The sequence below is a fragment of the Panthera uncia genome, chromosome D2 (genome assembly GCF_023721935.1).
Source record: "Panthera uncia isolate 11264 chromosome D2, Puncia_PCG_1.0, whole genome shotgun sequence".
Lineage (NCBI taxonomy): Eukaryota > Metazoa > Chordata > Mammalia > Carnivora > Felidae > Panthera > Panthera uncia.
The window spans coordinates 4392774-4413531 of record NC_064818.1 but is presented as its reverse complement, the minus strand read 5'-3'; the positions used below and the strand labels follow the sequence as shown (position 1 = coordinate 4413531).

Sequence of the window (20758 nt, the reverse complement as noted above, 5' to 3'; positions counted from 1 at the left end):
CCTGCCTAAATGCCCTCTATCATCTGCAGGATAAAACTTTAAAAATTATTTTGAAGGACATTCCTAATTTCCTCCCTTCCCACCTGAACCTAGCTTCCTTGACTTGTCTCCCACTGTTCACCTGCAGAAATCTTGAATCTATATGCTTATTTCATGTCCCACATGAATTTTGACTTTGTGCCTTTGGTATAGTTCTATTTTTTATGGTGTATTTCCTATTGCTGTTGTAATAAATCACCACAAAATTCGTGGCTTAACATAATGCAAATCAATTATTTTAACAGTTCTGGAAATTAGAAGTTGACATAAGAGGGGCACCTGGGTGGCTCAGTTAGTTAAGCATCCAACTTCAGCTCAGGTCATGATCTTGCGGGGCATGAGTTCAGGCCCCCCCATAGGGCTCTGTACTGACAGTTCAGAGCCTGGAGCCTGCTTCAGATTCTGTGTCTCCTTCTCTCTCTGCCCCCCTCTCACTCACTCTCTCTCTCTCTCAAATAAATAAACATCAAAAAAACTTTTTTAAAAGTTGGCATAAGAGTCTCACTGGTCTAAAGTCAAGGTCTCAGCAAGACTGCTCTCCTGCTGGATGCTCTAGAGGAAAATTTCTCTCTCACCTTTTCCAGTTTCAGAACCCTGCCTGCCTCTGAAGTCTCCTGGCTCCTTCCATCTTCAAAGCCAGGGATGCCTGATGGAGTCTTTCTCACACTTCATTATTCCAACTGTGACTTTTCTGCCTCCCTCTTCCTCATTTAAGGTTACAAACCACCCCCACCCCGTATAATGCCAGATAATCTCCCTCTTTGAAGGTCAGATGATTAGCAACCTCCATTTCTTCTAGTACATGAATTCCCCTTTTGCCATGGAAGGTGAGATACTCACAAATTCCTACATATGGGCTGTTTTCCTTTGTAATCTATAGTTATTCAGTTGTTCTTCAGTGCCTGGTCCATCCCTTCTTTGAAGCCTCCCCAGGTGGCAGTCAACCACGGCAATTTTCCCCTTCTCTGAAGGGAGAGACCAGAGGAGACTCTGTGTCTCTCCTTACCTGGATCATCACACATGACACGGGTGAGCCCTTCCGTAACATCCTCTATAGTAAAACGGTGGATTCTTGTGTGCATTTGTGCAGCTAGTGAATATACTTTTCTGTTGCTTTCTGTTGTTCATCTTCAGACCTCATGTTCTCATTTCCGTAGGAAAGCCATATGCAGAGTTTGGCATGTTGTGTTTCAGTCTGTTCTACAGATAGAAAATCATAGAAGTCGTGGATAACAGTCTGAGTCTGACCCTGCTAGAATGACCCTTCCATACTATCACAGCTGCTGGATAGTCATGTGTCAAGTCCTGACCGTGTTTATCTGAAGGACATAGTAGAGACATGAGTCAAGATTTTTATACAAAGAGGCTTATTGTAGTATCAGCTCAGAAACTATGTAAATAAGAGACAGTTAAATTCTGATAGATAAATGTGATAAAACATTATGTAACTATTAAAAAGTATGTTCTTAAAGATTATATAATAATACAGGCAATGGTTATATATGTATATGATTAAATATAAATATAAATATGTATAGTTCAGGGAAAAGGAGTAATATAAAATTCTGTGTGTATGTCTATATATACATTTCTTAGGATTTATTTATATGTGTTTATATTTCATTTATATATATTTGAAATCTTAAAGTTTATGTCAATATTAAAAAAGAACTGGAAAGAAAAATACCAAAATACTAAAAGGGGTCATGCCCAAGGATGGGATTATAAATGGCTTTTAAATATTTTTCTTTATACCTTTTCTTATTTTTCAATTTCCTTCCAAATTAAACATAATTTTTAGCTTCTGATAAAGTATTTTAATTTATAATTTTACATGTGATCAGATATATCGTTACCTCCAGAGTAAATACATTCAGCTAACACTTGCTGGACATTTACTAGGCTCCAGACACCGTGCTGGGCACCACATGTGAGACGCAGTGGGTGCCCTCAAGGAGCTCATCCTCAGTGAGACAGTTAGACAAGGGAAATAGTCAGGTGGGGGCAGCCGTAACGAAATACCCCAGGCTGGGTGGCTTGAACAACAGAAATTATTTTCTCACGGTTCTGGAGGCTGGACATCCAGGGTTGCTTTCCTCCAAGGCCTCTCTCCTTGGCTTGTAGATGGCTGCTTTCGTGCTTCCCCGCATGGCGGCCCCTCTGTGCACACACGTGTCTGTCTATGTGTGTGTCTCTTGAGTGTCCAGATTTTCTCTTGTTATAGGACACCAGTCGCTTTGGCTCAGGGCCACCCTAACAGCCTCATTTTAACTTAATCACCTCTTTAAAGGTACTGGAGTTGGGTTTCAACCCATGAATTTGGCGAGGAGGGAAGACACAGTTTAACCCATACTAATAAGTAAATAAGAAATCTTAATATTCGCTAATGATGACAGGACTAATGGTATGTACAGGCACAGTGCTCTTTCAGAGGAGGGAACAATCATTCTTTTTGGAGGTGGTCCAGGTTGGGTTCGTAGAGAAGGTTACATTTGGCAAGAATTTTAAGAAATGAGGCTTTGACAGTTTCTAGTTGATAGAAACATGTATGGGGAGCCTGGGTGGCTCAGTTGGTTAAACATCCAACTCTAGGTTTAGGCTCAGGTCATGATCTCGTGGTTCTGGGGATTTGAGCTCTGTTTCAGGCTCTGTGTAGACAGTGCTGAGCCTGCTTGGAATTCTCTCTCTCTCTCTCTCTCTCTCTCTGCCCGCCCCTGCTCATGCTCGCTCTCTCTATCCCTTCCTAAATAAATAAATAAACATTTAAGAAAAAAAAGAAATGTGTACTATAACTGATTTATACAGCATAAAATATAGGAAAGGTATAATTTTACATGAGATCAGAAAGCATGACTTTATTGTATGACACAGAACTTCTGGATTTCATTTATTTTGATCAGGAACCAGATGTGTTTAGGAGAAATGAATGAAGGAAACCATCTCTCGATGGTGATGACAGTGTCTTTCACTTTTTTTTCTGGATAAAAAATATCTGAGTGATTTAGCTGAAATGAGAAAATAAGAATGTCTCAGGAGAAGTAGCTCCTTCTACAACTTACACGGCCAGGTATGGGCATCAGACCCCTGAGTAGTGATATGGTGGAGGCTAGGAACCCGTGTTTCTGGAAAGCTTGCAAGAACATTCTGAAGGGTGTCCAGGTTGACAAGGACAGTCAGAGTGAGCCAGCGCGCCATGGGGCTCCCAGCAGACAGCCGCGTGACTGAGGACCCAACTTCCCCATGACGGTTTCGCCCTGGAGGATATTACATGCATTTGATAAAACCCTAAATATTTAAAGTTTAGTATCTTGAATGTTTTATATTGCTGCTTGATTTACAGGTACTTTCTTGATTAGACTCTAAGCCTCTTGAAGGTGAGAACCGAGTCTTTATGGTTTGTGTCCTACATCCTCCGGAGCCCTTTCCCCTGTGCGGCTCTGTATCCTCTCACCCTCCAGTGGAAATCTGCACCTTGCACGAGAGCACTGTCTCTGACAAAGGCAGCGTTCTTTACAAAGACGTCCATACCAGCATGTGTAATTATCTTCGTATTCCCTCAGACGTTTTTAGAGTTACACTGCTGACTGATAACCTTTCTTTCTGCCCTGAGTCGATGCTCACACACGTACGAGGCCGGGTTTTCACATGTCTCTGCATCTCACGTTTGCATTTATACTATCCCTTTTGCCGGTTACAGCTAGTTGCCTCTGTCCCTTATGACCTTTAGGAGATGCTTGCTGTTCCTGACAGATGCTGCCGTAACACCGTATATATTTATCGTAGGAAAAAAAAAACACACACTGATTAAAATTGGGGGCCTCACGTGTAGAAGAGTTCATGGACCCCTAGAGTGCTTCTGACAAAATAGTTGAGGAGCAAAGCTAGATGGTCTGATGAGCCAGCACGTGAAAGTTCCTGTCTCCTTAATATCTTTCACCTCAACTAAGACACTTCTGTTTTTGAAGTTTTCAAAGATGGCAAAGAGATACAGCACTAAATACAATACTAATTTATCCATCATATTTTTATATTAAATCTCACAAAGCAAGAATTCACTAGTGTGTTTTATCCTAATTTATTTTGAAATCCCAGTTGAGTGTATTTCTGTGTGGAGAGGCTCACGGATGGATCCCACAAATGACCTTCCTTTTTTGCCAAGTTTCTAAACAAGGGAGATCGTGGGAAGTTATATGTTGCTCTGATGAGTAGCTTTACGAATACTTGGAAAAATCCCCAGGAGATATTAAATGGAATAATTTCAAAATGTCAGATGGATTGTATTCGTGTTGCCAGCCATTCTACTTCCACTTCTCCGTCTAATGAAGCTCAATCTCTCAATCTCTCTCCTCTCGTTCTTTTTCTCTCTCTCAACTAGAGGATATTTAAACCTCCTCCTCTCTCCTCAAACCTTCTGGCGTCTCTTTCTTGTGCTTTTTCTCAGTCGGTGATCCTATTTCCCCTGGAACACCCACCACTGCTCCTAATGCACCTGCATCTACACCACGTATTGTGTCTCCCTTCCTGTGACTATGGATGAACGTTTGTGTTTTGATGTAACTTCTCCCTGCGCATAAGACCTCAGCTCTCCCTCCTCCTCGAGCGTATCGTGCCAGTATGATCTGCTGTTTCTCTGCACCATCAATGTTTCTCCCCCTACTGGATTATAACCACCAGCTTACAGATTTTCAGTACCTTCTCCCATCTTAGCCAAGCAAACCCTCTCCTTGCTCTAACATTTACTCCAGCTGTCACCACCCTCCCGCCATGTGTCTCTCCTCTGACAGCAGAACTCAAGAATGGGTTGCCTGCATGCACTGTCTCTCTCCACCCTGGCTTCCCATCCGCACGTTGAAATGCTCGAGTCAAGCTTCAGTCTCCACCTCACCATTGAAGCAGCTCTCACCAATGTCACCACCTGACTTCGCACTGCTTGGGTGAGGAGCTCGTTCCCGTCACTCTCCTTAGTTGATCTACGAGCAGCTGAGAATCACCTTCCTAATGATTCACCCCTTCACTTGGTTTCCAGAATGCCAGTATCTGCTGGTTTTCACCCTACTTCAAGGCTGCTCCTTCTCAGCCTCTTTGCTGTTGTCTTATTTTATCTGGCCTCTAAAGTTGGATTTCCCCAGGGCCAGTTCTTGGACGACTTCTCCTCTGTGGATTCACTCATTCTTTGGTGAGCTCATGAGTTTCACAGTTATAAACACCAGTGTGATGGTGGCTCCCAAATGTACATCCAGCCCACACCGACTTCTGGTATTCCAGTCTTATTTTCAGCCATGAAAATGCACATCAGCTAAGGCCATTTCTCTGCTCAAATTTTTACCCATTTTTACTCGTTGCCCAGAACAAAAGCCGAAGACCGCTCTGGGGTCTGTCAAGGCCCCACCTGGATGGTTTTCCCACTGCCTCCCTGCCTTGTCCCCTTCTTCTCCTGGTCACTCCCCCAACCCCACCCTTTCTGCTCTTCCTCCTGTTCTTTAACCTCGGCCAGGCGTTCCAGCCTCGCTGCCTTTGAACTGACTGTCCCTCCAGACGTCTCTAACTCACCCTCCAGCTCTCTGAAGTCTTCGGCTGAATCTCACCTGCTGAGTAAGGCCTCTCAGACCACCCTGTTCATCACCCCCCCCCCCCCACACACACACACACACACTTCATCAAACATTCCGCTTCTTGTATTGTTTTCTTCACGGCATGCCATTTACTACTACCTAACATGCCATATATTTTAATTACATATTTATTGGATGTCTCCGTCCACTAGAACATACAGTCCCTGAGGTCAGGGATGTTTGCCTGTTTTGCCATTTATTGCTGTCTCCCCAGCACACAGCACTCGGCAAATATTGTATGTTCAATACATCAGCATTTCTCAAAGTGTAGCGCCCAGACCAGCAGCGGTAGAATGACCTGGCAACTTTTTAGAAACATGTTAGAAATGCCAATTCTTGGGGCGCCTGGGTGGCGCAGTCGGTTAAGCGTCCGACTTCAGCCAGGTCACGATCTCGCGGTCCGTGAGTTCGAGCCCCGCGTCAGGCTCTGGGCTGATGGCTCAGAGCCTGGAGCCTGTTTCCGATTCTGTGTCTCCCTCTCTCTCTGCCCCTCCCCCGTTCATGCTCTGTCTCTCTCTGTCCCAAAAATAAATAAAAAACGTTGAGAAAAAAAAATTTTTAAAAAGAAATGCCAATTCTTAGACCCTACTGAATTCCCCCTGAATCTGAAACTCTGAAGGCGGGCTCCAGTAAGCTGTGCTGTGACTAGCCCTCACTCCAGGTTAACTCTTATTTCTGCTAATTTTGAGAATCATTGTGATGAATATTTATTGAGTGAGAGGATAAATGAGAAAATGTTTATTCCTGTTACCCTTTGACAAGCAATCACAACTTCGGGTTAAAATGTCATGCAAATAACCGAGTAAACTCACTTCATAGAATATGTTTTTTTCTAATAGGAGTCATAATAAATATAATAAGAAAAAGTTCTAGTTTATAATGTAGAAAAAATAAAAAAAACACATACACATTATGTTCAGCCATGAAACAAATATATTGAACAGTGGGATACTTAGATAGTCATAACTGAATCTATAAAATTAACTTATAGTTTTAATTCAGTTTTAGTGAAAACTTGTGTTAAAAATTAGTTCCAAGGACTTTGTCCTATGATTTAAAATTATAACAAAGCTCTTATGAATCAACTTACTTCCCTTGGTCTTTCCTTGTTCTTAGACTTTTGACTCTAATTTTCTTGGGTCAAAACTATCCCTTATCTGTATGTTCCCTGTATCCAAATAATCACAGCACATGTGAGCACCTGTTCCACACTTGATGTTTGGGACATACATTCTGCTGTTAATGAGATGGGGACAGAGAATGTATTTAAGTTCGCAAAACCTCACATTTTCTCTGATCGTGAAGCAAGCTGAAACTTTCTCCCTTACTGTCCTGTGCGTGAAGTTGTGATAACCCTTTCTAGGGGAAGCAAGTGTCTCTGTTAGGCCAGGAAAATCTCTGTTTATACTCTATATCCTGATGCAGTTATTATCAGCATCCTTCATCTCCAAAAGGGTGCTGGCTTGATGATAAATTATATGGCCACCCTACTTTGTTATATATATAATAAATATATCATCACCTTTAGTCTACGTTTTTACACGATGTATAAAGAATATTGGTAACCAGGGTTCTAAAAATCTCTGACATTCACTAGGAACATTAACCTTGGAATGTCACTCAAAATGTCTAGATTAGTCCTTTTAATACTACAGTGAGGAAGGAGTTCTTTCATATAACACGTGTACAAATGAGTATTATATGACATTTATTTTACCAAGAATTTCTGCTTTATTAACATGGCATTTTGTTTGCCTTAGATTTCATTAAAGTGTCTTCCAATTCTGATCCTGAGTGCCGGTGTCAATTTCCAAACATGTCCTGTTTTCTTAGTATGTGTTCTGAGGATGACATTGTGGTGTTACTACTACAGACAGAAAAGTGAAGGACGCAGTTACCAACAGTTTGCTTTGCCTGATTTCTTTCCTTTAGTGAGTCAGCTGACCTTTCCATTTATCGGACATGGTGAAGCTACCACTGCAGGCACCTCATCTGTAAAGAGGGCCAGGAGATGTGTGCAGAATTACCACTGCGTGTGATTGGAGTTTTGGGTTAAGTTCTGTGGACTGGTGTTCCACGGGAGCTTTGAGTTGCATCACATTTTCAGGCAAAATGAAATGTAAATAAGAGGTGCCTAGGTGGCTCAATTGGTTAAGCATCCGACTTCGGCTCAGGTCAGGATCTCGTGGTTCGTGAGTTCAAGCCCTGTGTTGGGCTCTGTGCTGACAGCTCAGAGCCTGGAGCCTGCTTCGGATTCTGTGTGTGTCTCTCTCTCTCTGTCCCTCTCCCAGCTCATGCTCTGTCTCTCTATCTCTCTCTCTCATTCAAAAATAAATACACATTAAAAAAAAGTTTAAAAAGATAAATCCACTAATGGGCTTAAATGCTTTCCTTTTAAGAATGCAAATCTCTTATGTAAATTGTACATTGCTGTGAACCATATTTTGCCAGTGTGTGCCTACTCCTTTGGAATGATTTTTAAGGTTATCTTAAAATCTTCAGTTGGTCTTGCATTCTAATTGATTGAGAATTTACAGTTTATTGATGGATTGATGCTTCACTATCATAGATTTTTAAAAATTTTTTTAATGTTTATTTATTTTTGAGACAGAGAGAGACAGAGTGAGAGTGGGGGAGAGGCAGAGAGAGAGGGAGACACAGACTCCAAAGCAGGCTTCAGGCTCTGAGCCATCAGCACAGAGCCTGATGCAGGGTTTGAACCCATGAACCGTGAGATCATGACCTGAGCTGAGCGGCACACTTAACCGACTGAGCCACCCAAGCACCCCAATCATAGATTGTTTTAATGGAAAAATATATGTCAGCAGACAGGAATGAAGGTCCTGTCCCTAAAACGATGTATCGTGGATGTTCCAATGGTTACTGCAATTTTGCAATCAATTGTATAGTTAGTTCGTCCAGACAGCGAGAGTCTTTGTAACATAGATACATGTCGGTTTGCTTGATTCATCCTCCTGTCATCAGCCTGTTTCTGGCTGGCTGTTCGTCACACTGGTGCCAGCACCTGCTCCAGCTGCCATACCCAGAACAAGCGTGTACAGTTCCACGTGTGTAACAGTAACGGCTGGCACACACACAGCAACCCTGGCATGGCACCCTGAGTGGGCGGTTTGTATACACAATCGTGACCACAGCCCGCTTGGCCTCTTTCAGGTCATGTAACAAGTGTGGGTTTGGTTCTAGTCTGGGGTTGACCTTAAAATAGCCAATCCAAACACTTTACTTTATCTGCAATAAATGTTGTACATTTTTTAGAATACATTATTTATATGGAAAAAACTCGAGGTACCGTCTAGTGCCACTGTCCCCAATGAGTTTCTTTATAATGGAGACACGCTTATTTCTACCATCTGTTTCGTTCTGGGCTGGAAGATTTGTCAGGTCCGACACGACGGCACGGCTTCATGGCATCATTTTACACTATCACTTGGTGGAGAACATATAGAGACCAAAGTGTGTATGATAGAATAACATCCACAGTCCATAGGGTTATAAAATAGGAGTCTTCGAAAAAATTAAGTCTTGAGAGTCTGTTTTCAGACTAAACACACACTTCAGGAGCAGAAGTTTCTTCTATTTACGGGACTAATTATGGGTATTTTAGTGAAAAAGTTTCAGAGTGGCAAATCTCAATGTCAGGGATTTTCCCATCTGATTTAGCAAGTTAGATGCTTTTGAATGTTGCATTTACTCTAACAGGAAACTGAAAACTGTTCTGTCACTGCATTGGAGCAAATTGCAATGATCTCTAATCTATTAAAAATAGGCTTAATCAGTAATTTACAAAAATGTATATCTTTATTACCAGGTATACTGTTTGGCTATCTATTTAGTTCAGTATTTCAAACACAAAAAGCAAAATAAGCAAATAAATCTTTGTCACATCCTTCCCTTTTCGAGGTTCCCTTTTGGACTGTCTTTATGGTGCTTGTTTGCTAGGTTGTGCTGTACAGTTTTTTTTAGTTTTTCCTAGGAAGGGACTGTGTCACAGACACATAGAAAAGAATTTTTCACAGCTAATGCTAGCTGACATTTTTGAGAATGGGTACATTGTGAAATAGAAGCTTGAGTCCTAATCATTAAGTCTCAGTGGATTTAATTATTCAAAAGCCCCTGACTGCTTTACTGTGGAATAGATTCAGTCCTCAGAAAATAAAGCAGGTTTGAGAACTTCAGGTGAGTTTTCACAACTGCCCCATATCTCATGGCTGGTCCCTCAGCAGACCACTCTACTTCATGTATTAGGGAACTTATCGATGTGTTTAAGAGAAACACACATTTGGGGCGCCTGGGTGGCTCAGTCAGTTAAGTGTCCAACTTCGGCTCAGGTCATGATCTCCCAGTTTGTGGGTTCGAGCCCTGTGTCGGGCCCTATGCTGACAGCTCAGAAGCCTGGAGCCTGCTTTGGATTCTGGGTCTCCCTCTCTCTGCCCCTTCCCTGCTCACACTTTGTCTGTCTCTCAAAAGTAAATAAACATTAATTTTTTTTTTTAAAGAGAGAAGCACACATTTCACTGTCCTTTCTCAAAATATGTAGGCAATTTTTTTCCTTGGGCTTATAAGCCCCAGCAGATACAGCTTTTTTTAAACACTAAACATACCGCTTGTCTAGTATATTATTTCTTAGAGTGAACCTCAGACATGCCCACTTTTGCGTTCTGAGTAAAACAATAGGAACAGAATGTTTTTCTCCCCAAACTACTCCCCCTCTCCAAATAAACCAAAGCATTAGATAAAATTGGTAGCACTGAAACTGAGGATATCTAAAAACAGCAACCTGTAACCTTGGGAAGTTTTGAGAGCTATAAATACAATGGCCAAGAGCATTTTAACCACAGAATTTTTGCCTTAAACTTAGGGACTTGCAAGGTTGTCGAGTTGCTCTCCTGCAGCCCATATTAAAATGCTTATGTTTGGGAACAACGCAGTTCACATTCCCTGACTTTGTTTGTTTGTTTGTTTGTTTGTTTTTTCAAATGCATCCATATTTGTAACCAACTTGTAATGTCTGCTTCGGTTCCCAAGCACACAAGCACACTTTCTGAGCAGTGATAGGAATCGATAACTGTTTGTTTACAAATTGTCTGACAATGAGTCAGAAGCCTGTGATTGTTTTTAATATACAAACCTTCTTAGATTGATTTAGCAATCTGGAAGAATTTCCTGTCTGTCTCTCCATCTTTATAATCTAAGGGGGAAAACAAAATGCCTTTAATGCTTTCAGCCTTTCTGTCTGATACAGAAGTAATATCGTGTATTCCACAGAGAAAATAATGCCTTCTCTATTGCATTAAATTGTACTGACTTATCATACAACCCTGGTTTTGGGTTACATCACCCCTCAGAATGCTGCCTGCGCCTGAGGAAACATGGCTACTCTAATTAGCAGTAAAGGAAAGTTCTTTCTCTCTGATGGAACAGGACTGTGAAGTACATTGTGAGGGGTGAGCAGGAGCACCAGTGACTGGGAGGGCTGGCTGACAAGCCCACGGCGATTACCCCAAAGGAAACCCCACCCACTGAAGGAGAGGCGGGTGGGGGGGGGTGTGGGGAAGACATTTTCTGTGGTTTTACTGTTGATCTCTGTTTCCTCACACAAAGTTTATTGTAATTGACAATCAGACTCTTACTACACAGGATGCTTTAATCTAAATATTTGAAGGTGCTTTTCTTTCCCCCTCTTTTTGTAATCTAATGAAGTACGATCTTTAAAATTGAATCAACAGAAACATAAGATCATAGTTACCAACAGCAACCAAAAGCATTAAAATAAATAGGGGCAGACTGTGCTCCAACAGAGAAAATGAGAGGTTGAAGCACATTATTCTTTTAAATGCACACATATATTCGGCAAAAAAAGGTATGATAATTAGTCTGAGTTACCTGCCTTGTCTGCCTACAGTTGCCAAATGCTTGAAGTAAATGGTTCTCCCAACCAATTTTGTTTGGGGAGATAGCCCCCAAATTACAAAAATAGCTTTTAAAAATACTCCTTTTGCACAGCTCAATCTAGACAAACTGGTTAATTATCAATGTAAAATTTTAGGGGTGCCGGGGTGGCTCAGTCGGTTAAGTGTCCAACTTCCATACAGGTCAAGATCTCTCGGTTTGTGAGTTCGAGCCCTGTGTTGGGCTTTGTGCTGACAGCTAGGAGCCTGGAGCCTGCTTCGGATTCTGTGTCTCCCTCTCTCTCTGTCCCTACCCCACTCATGCTCTATCCCTCTCTCAAAAATAAATATTAAAAATTTTAAATTATAAATTATATATATGCATATTGTGAAATGATTACCACAGTAAGATTAGTAACATACTCATCACATCACATAGTTACCATTTATGTGTGTGATGAGAACATTTAATATCTGCTATCTTAGCAGATTTCAAGTGTACAATATTGTTAGCTGTGGTCACCATGCTGTACATTAGATCCCTCAGAACTTATTCATCTTACAATTGAAAATTTATACACTTTGACCAACATTTCCCCATTTCCCCCACCTCCCCAGCTCCTGGCCCCAAAGAAACGAAATCAGTACTGTGAAGAGATATCTACATCGCCACATTCATTGCAACATTATTCCCAATGGCCAAGCTAAGTCTATTGATGGAGGAATGGATAAAGAAAATGTGATATATGTAACACATATAATAGAATATTAATCAGCTGCAAGAAGAAGAAGGAAATCCTGGCCCTTGCAACAGCATGGATAAAACCTGAGGGCATGATGCTAAATGACACAAGTCAAACAGGGAAATGTATGGTCTCCCTTATAACTGGAATCTATAATGGGCATCAGTATTTTTGAAGTCCCCCAGGGACCGCCAGTCTCCATCCTGCACCTACGTCTTCTGCCTCCCTTCCTTTCACATTCCTGTGCATCCTCTCAGCTCAAGCCACACTTCCTTCTCTTCCTCAAAGTCCCCCAACTTATTCCAGCCTTAGAGCATGTGCACCTGCTGTCCTCTCTATCTGGAATTCCTCTCCCCGCAGATTTTCATACAGCTGCATTCTTCTTGAGATTTAGAGTTCAGCTCAAGCATCCAACACTTTGAAAAGAACTCCCCCGAGGTGCCCACCAACTTACGCTGTGTCACATTGTCCCATTTTATTTTCTGCATAACCTTCTTTTGAAAATTATTTTGGTATTTGTGTGCTCACTTACTATCTCTCTCAACTACTAGAAGTTCCATATTGTAGAACCTTTATTTCTTCACCATTGTCCTAGCCCCTTAAACAGGGTCTAGCAGCATATTGTAGACACATAATAAAGTCGCTCATCCTAAAAGCTATTAATTAGGCACTTACGGTGTTCCAGGCTCTGTTCTAGGAAATAAGGATAAACCGATGAACACAACAGATGAAATATGTAAATAAACAAGGAAAATTATTACAGTACCACTGGACAGTTTCTGGATTAACTCACTTCTTCCAGGGAATTTTCCTTTTTAATACCATTGAATTTCCACAACTAGAAGCAAACAGTCCACAGAGATGTGTTCAGAATTTATAGGCTTGCAGTCTGGCCTACCAGGGGGGATGCCTGACACCACAGAATCTGGATCTCAATTCTGGCTCTACCAATACTGGTAGCTCTGAAATATTAGACGAGACACATGCTGTGTACTTATTAGGAACCCAGCTTCAGAGGGAGCTGATTTCAAAGATGGGCATTTAAAATGTATTCATCCTCTCTGGTATTTAGTGTTCTTGTGTGTAACAAGTGAGTAATGATACGTCACTGTCTCAGTGGATCAAATAAGGAAAAGAATGAGAAATTAAGGCTAGAAAATGCACAGGAAAATATGCATCTTAATAATAGCGGAGGTTACATCAATTCTCCTTCTGTTCCTCCCTGCTTTGACTTTTTTCATCGGTGAAACGATGAAGGTAAAGTAACATTTCTGCCGTCTTTTCCAAAACTCACATTTTCAAAATGTTCTTGATGATTATGCTGGGGCCCTTGACATTGAACACTTTCTGCATTCTTAATAAATATATATTCCAGAAAAATGTAATGACTCGTCCTGGACTTCTTGGCTGTTTTACTTTCAGATCCTGTGAAGGATTAAGATGAACAATCGGGTGAAATTACTCTGTGACTTGCTACTCATAGTTGTGACATTTGCTTTTGCCTTGTTTCGCCTTATCAATCTGCTGGTTTTCTGGATACCATGGATTTTTGTTTTGCTTTGTTCTTGCTCTACGCGTACGCAGTTTCCAAGTCTGTTTTTCACAAGAGTTATTATTGTTTTTGAATGGATGATTTTAGCTCAGTGGAATTTGTTAGCCTACCCCTCATTACATTGATTCGGACTTTGAAAGATGGAGGAAATTGCTCTGGGTGGGTAGCCAGCCAGTCTGACTAGTCCACCGGGCACAGGCTCCCTGGTCACTGGGATCACTAACGCCTAATGCCTCTCTAATTATAGACATGTCTCATTCCTGGCTACTTAACGGCCTCACCGCAGGGAGTGACTCCACTTCCTGACTGGAAGCCTACCTTCATTAGCGTGAACTGTACATCATAACCATCTAGTTTTACAATAACCCAAGGGGCCCTTCCTCCCAGAACTGTGGCCATGTGACAGTCTTAGTATTTGAACGTGGAGACAGATGATAAGAATTTATGACTTCTGACTTTAAAATGCAAAAGGTAAAACTCTGCCTGGTGTGGTTTTAAAAGGAGCCATCTGTGTCACTAATGGAGAAGATGCGGAGGTTCTGTTTTACCCGTCCGTCCGTCTTCAGCGTCCCTTTGCTTCCTAAGTGAAGCAAGGTCTGTGGGAAGACTCTCAGCGTGGCTGAAGTCTGAACAAGGATGGAGACCGAGAGAAACAGAGAAGCCTGCAGAGCCTCTAATACCAGTTCGAGAGTTAGTATGTCTCCAAGTAAAAGAATTCTCACTTACTGTGGATCAGAACTTCGGGTCCTGATTCAAACCTTATCCACTTATACACCCCTCTTCCTCATTATCACATTTACTGCCTTTTATGGCAGATTCTTCGTATGCTGGGCCCTGTACGCAGCACTCTAGGTGTTAGCTTCACAGATATTGCCCTGAACACTGCAAGACAGGTTGTCTCCATTTGTACAGGAAAACACTAAAACTCAGAAAAGCTTAGGAAGTTGCCAAACTCACGAAGCCTATGGCTGGTCCGAGACATGAACTCTGCTTTACTGGATTCTAAACTTCTCTCAGTCCACTCTGCCTCCTTCGGGCTTTCTTACCCAATGCTACTTCGATGAGTAGATATTTAGGAAGGCAATGCTCCTACCTCTGTGCTGTGTTTTGTCTTCAACTTCTGTTGTTCCTACCTCTGTGCTGTGTTTTGTCTTCAACTTCTGTTGTTCCTACCTCTGTGCTGTGTTTTGTCTTCAACTTCTATTACAAAACTGATGTAATTTGCATAACAATACTAGCAATAACCAGTTTTAGTGAACCTTTATTACAGGCCATGCACATAGTACTGTCATTCAGTCTTTAAAATAACCCTTCTGTCTCTGGGGTGCCTGAGTGGCACAGTCAGTTAGGTATCTGATTCTTGATTTTGGCTCAGGTCATGATCTCAAGGTTCCTGGGATCAAGCCCCACCTCAGGCTCTGTGCTGACAGCATGGAGCCTGCTTGGGGTTCTCTCTCTACCACTCCCTGGCTCGCATGCACGCTTTCTCTCTTAAAATAAACAAACATTTAAAAACTAAATAGGGGTGCCTGGGTGGCTCAGTTGGTTAAGTGTCCAACTTCAGTTCAGGTCATGATCTCGTGGTTTGTGGGTTCGAGCCCCGCGTCAGGCTCTGTGCTGACAGCTCGGAGCTTGGAGCCTGCTTCAGATTCTGTGTCTCGCTCTTTCCCTTCCTCTCCCCTGCTCACACTCTTTCTGTGTCTCTCTTTTTCTCTCAAAAATAAACATTAAAAATATAAAAATAGAATAATCCTTACATCTTTATTTTGAAGTGAAGATATTGAAGCGTGGAGAGGTCGCGTGGATGGCACGTGCTCACACCAAGGTGGCAGAGTCCACTCTCATTACATTGTCTCCCATGGTTACACTTAACCACATACCTTATATTTAGACTTATAGTAAATTGTCTTAGTCACACGGTCAGACTCAAGAGAAGGGATCACAGCCCAGCATGGTTGCCTCACAGATTAGGACTGTGTCTGGCACGTAGAGAGGATTCAACAGATATTTGCTGAGCGACAGCCAATTGTAGTTACACTTGAGCTAGTCATTAGCTTGTTCCCATAACAGGGAAAACCAGGAGAAGTCTGTAGGCCGTATGACCAAATGAATGCTTCATGCATTTTTCTAGTTATACTAAAACCTTGTTTGTTACTTAGCAGTTAAGTCTTAGTGCTGACCATAGTGTTTCAAGAAACATTTAATACTGCAAATGGAGGTCGCAAACCAGAAACATTGTAATTTTACGACAGGTGAAACATCACTGTGTAGTGGAAACAGGGCAGTCCTGAAGTCTCCCAATGTGGAAGGAAGGCCAACATTTTCTGTATGTTTCCTCACTTTGCTTCCACGCAGTTCGTGCGTGGCTCTCTGCTGTGCTACAGGGGAGGAGTGGGAAATCGGAGTTGCCTGACGGCATCTCCTCTGACTAAAGTGAATTCCAGTTCATTCAAAATAATCATCTGTTTTGTAACTCTGGAAGCTGAAAGGGAATTTAGGAGCCCCTTAGGGAAAACTCTCATTTAACTGATTATGCAAAATAAAGGGTAGAGACGGTAAGTTCATGCAGATAATGAGACAGAGAATAGAAATCGGTTTTGGAGGCCTTGCTCTGCATCTTGCCCACAGCAAAATATAACTATCTGTTTTTTTCACAGATTTCATAGTTCTTTCAACTTTCCTATGTCATTACATTTGGTGTGTTTCCTGTAAACAACAACTAGTTAGGTTATTTTTTGTTTTCAAGGTTTTTTTTAATTTTGAGGTGGGGGGAGGGGAGGAGCAGAGATGGAGGGAGAGAGAGAATCCCAAGCAGGCTCCATGCTGACAGTGCAGAGCCCGACATGGAGTTCTATCTCATGAACCATGAGGTCATGACCCAAGCCCAAATAAAGAGTTAGACACTTAACCGGCTGAGCCATCCAGGCACCCCTAGTTAGGTTACATTTTTAATCCACTTTACCAAACTCTGTCTTTCAACTGGTGTCTTCAAGCCATTTACATTTAGCGTTAGGTTTTAAATCTGACATTTTCTGTTTTCTGTTCTAATTTTCATTTCTCTGTTTTGCTTTTCATGACTTCTTATGAAAAAAATTGAACTGAACATTTTTAGAAATCCATCTTCACTTCTCTATAGTGTTTCAGGTGTTACATTGTATATACATATCTTATCATGGTCTATTGGTATCAGCTTTTTACCAATTTAAGTGAAATGCAGGAATCTTACTTTTACTTTCTCTTATTTGTAATCATTTAAAATATTTCCTCTTTATACAGTGAAAACCGCATCAAATATTATCATTTTGCTTTAACCATTAAACATGATTTAGAAAAATCAAGAGAAGGAAATGCATTTTTACTTTTTCTGTTCTTCTCTCTTCCCTCCTTTTGTCCTAAGATTTTGATGTGAGTCATTTTCCTTTTGTTTAGGGAACTTCTGAGAGCCGTTCCTTTAGGGTAAGTCTGCTAGTGACAAATTCTTTTATCTTTGCTTCATATGAAACTTGATTTCCCCTTCATTGTTAAAGATTATTTTCACTGGATATAGATTTCAGGGTCAACGGTTGTTTTTTCAGCACTTAAAATACTGTGACACTTCCTTCTGGCCTGCATGGTTTCGGATGAGAAATGTAATACGTGCAAATCTAAGGTATCATTTCTCTTCCACTGCTTTGAGGATTCCTGTGTTGTCTTTTGTGTTCAGAAGTTTGACTGTGATGGCCTTGGTGTGGATTTCTTTGATTTACCTTATTTGGGATTCACTCAGATTCTTTACTTTGTTGGTTTATGTCTTTTGCCGTATTTAAGACACTGTCAGCCATTATTTCTTTGAGTATCTTTTCAGTTCCTCTCTTTTGCTTGTGTTCTTTCTGGACTCTGATGGAATAAACATCACATCTTTTGTTCTATTCCTACATGACCTTGAGGTACTGTTCTTTTGGAGAGATCTATTTTGTCTTTGTTGTTTGGATTGGGTAATTTCTGTTTTGTATTTATGTTCCCTGATGCTGTCCTCTATCCTCTGCATTCTGTTTCTGAGATCACCCCTTTAGGGCTTCAAAAAAATCCTGATTATTGCATTTTTACATTTAAAAAATTTTCATTTAGTTCTTTTTATATCTTTTTTTTCCTGGGACTTTCTTATTTCTTTGCAAAATTTTCTCTTTTGTAGTTTCAGGCATGTTTGTATTACTCAATGAAACATTTTTTTAGTTGTTTTAAAATCTTTCTTAGATAATACTAACATGTGGACCATCTTGACATTTCATCCGTTCCCTTTCTCATTCGTGTTAGAATTTTCCTGGTTCTTGGTGTGGAGTCATAATTGATCACATTCTGGGCATTTGGGGCATTATGTTATGAGGCCTGAAGTTTTATTTCAATGTTCTGTTTTAGCAGAACCACTGAAACCCTCTGGTGAAGGAAGGGTGAACGCCACCTTTTTTTGCCAAGTGGGGTGGAAGTCCAAGTTCCCTCCTCAGCCTCTGTTTACATCTGCAGGGGTATCTCCTTGTTGCCGCCAGGTAGAGCTGGGACTTCTGGCTTCTCAGGAGGCCTCTGCTGATAGCACCTGGCAAGGAGAGTCGGGTGTGTCATTACTACCGCCCACGTGTCTTCCACTGACACCATGGGGTCCAGGTGGCTTTGTTCCTGCAGAGCAGTGGGGAAAATTCGACTCTTCATTGGACCCCCTCTGTCACCATTCTAGCATGACAGTGGGGAGACCCTTTATGATCGCAAGAGGTGGAGTGGAAGCCCAGGCTCCCTGTGTAGCCTCCGCTGACACCTTTGACGTGTGAGCTTGCGACTCCCCCACGGGGATGAACACCCTGGCTCTCTTTGGGTTTTCTGGGATGCCACCCCAACAGGGAGTTTAGGGGATTTCACTGCGGCCTGGAGAGGGTGAGGACCAGACTCCTGCTTGCCCTTGGCTGTTGGGTGGAGCCTCTGTTTCTTCTGTGGCTTTTGGCTAAAGCAGAGTGCTTGTTTGTCCAAAAGCTTTCTGTCTTGCTAGGCTGCCACTCTCCTGATCCTTTATCTCAGAACATCCAGTTTTTCCTGGAGCTTCTTCGTTTGTACCATTTGCATTTCCGGGTGTCCTCTTGTCCAGCACCCTGTCTGGAATATATGAAACTAAAAGAAAACTAGGAAACTTGGTGCTCTGTTCTTTAAGTACTGATGTTCCTTGCCGGTTGGCCTTTAGGAGTCTCCTTCCTTCCTTCCTTCCTTCCTTCCTTCCTTCCCTTCCTTCCTTCCTTCCTTTCTCTTTCTTTCTTTTCTTTCTTTCTTTCTTTTCTTTCTTTCTTTCTTCTTTCTCTTTTCTTTTCTTTTCTTTCTTTGTTTTTTGAGAGAGAGGAGAGAAAGCATGGGAGCAGGGAAGGGGCAGACAGAAAGAGGGGGAGAGATCAGAAGCGGGCTCTGTGCTGACAGCAGAGAGTACAATGTGGGGCTCAAACTCACAAACTGTGAGATCATGCCCTGGGCCGAAGCCAGACACTTAACCGACTAAGCCATCCAGACGCCCCTAGTGTCTTTTTATGTTTCTTTTGTATATAACATCCATGATTGTTAGCTGTACTTACCAAAAGGAATTTGAGAAAAGTACTTCTATTCCATCTTTCTTGATGTAGAAGTCTCTTAAAATTCATTTTTTAGTGGTTCAACCTTGATTTTTTAAAACCATCAGATTATTATAAGAGATATGACATTTATAGAATTGACCTTTGACAAATTCTGTTAAAGTGTTTCACATACTATACCAGCAGTATATTTTAAAAGAGACACAAAATAACTAGAGAGGAAATTACTGCTAACTTCTCTTTTCAGATATTACAAATGGTTTTCTGGGATAGATTTGTACATCATGGAAGAAGAACATTAGGTAAATTTAATTCTCAGGGAGACAAGAACATCCCAGAATAAATGGCAGTATTTAAATAATAAAGGTCAGCTTGTACATTTAATGAGTATTATTGATGAAAGTACATAACGATGATGGTAAATGCCAACCCAAATCTTCCCTTTAGATTAATAAGTCTTACAACATACTGAATTCAAAGTAAATGATAAGAGAAGCTTTGTTTTGTTATTAATTCAAAAACATTTAAAAGTTAGGTTTTATGGCTCTGTAATAATGGCTTGCATTGTTAGGATGTCATCAGTTTCACTGTCACAGTCAAGTTACTAGAATAACATGGTGGAACATCAGTAGATCAGATTGTTGTTGTTGATGATGATGCAATTGCTGTTTTCCAAGCCATACTCGGGTAATCCAAGTTTACTTTTTGTAGCATGTAGAAAAAGGTAAGTAGCCTTTAGGTGCACAATACCGACCATGATTGACTTTTATTTTCTATCTCAAATGTTGGGTTTCTCAATTCAGTGTATTTTAGATACACTTCTTAAATGATGAAAATATATTGAAGATATGAATTAAACCGTCGATTAATTTTCACTAATTTTCATTTATTTTAACACAACAAGAATAAATAACAGATTTTAGTCTATTTAATTACGACTGGCATTAAGAAATTAGTTCTGGCACATTAGATAACAAGTGAGGTGTGTTCAGACCGTAGAGTTTCCCAGTTCAGGCTCTGGAGACAGACTGGTCCCGTTTCCAGTCTGACTCTCTTACTTAGTAGCTAGTATGGACTCAGGAAGCCACTTATACCCTCTAGCCTTTGCTTCCTCTTTAGCAAGTTGGGCCAGTAATGTGTGATTGGTGTCCCTGCATCCAAATATCTCCTGAAGAATAAATGGAGAGTGAGTTCTGGGGCACATGGGTGTCAGGTTCCAGGTGGTGTCAGGACCCAGATGTGTCATATTCCTTCTGTTGTTTGATCATCCAGTCTTTCATTTGATTTTACAAACAAATTCCCTTTCTCTATCAACAACTCAAGT

General features: G+C 41.2%; 1 long non-coding RNA gene across 3 annotated transcripts in view; it reads right to left on the bottom strand.

Moving 5' to 3' along the window:
* Positions 1-20758, bottom strand: part of LOC125932571 (uncharacterized) — a 36041-nt gene that overhangs the window by 11797 nt on the left and 3486 nt on the right. Inside the window, exon 1 of one of the 3 annotated variants that reach the window (XR_007460674.1) lies at positions 880-1291. The exons of 1 other annotated variant lie outside the window; for it this stretch is intronic. This is a non-coding gene — a long non-coding RNA (uncharacterized LOC125932571). Of the gene's footprint in view, positions 1-879; positions 1292-20758 lie in introns of those variants that run through there. One more of the 3 variants, XR_007460675.1, reaches the window with a different exon arrangement.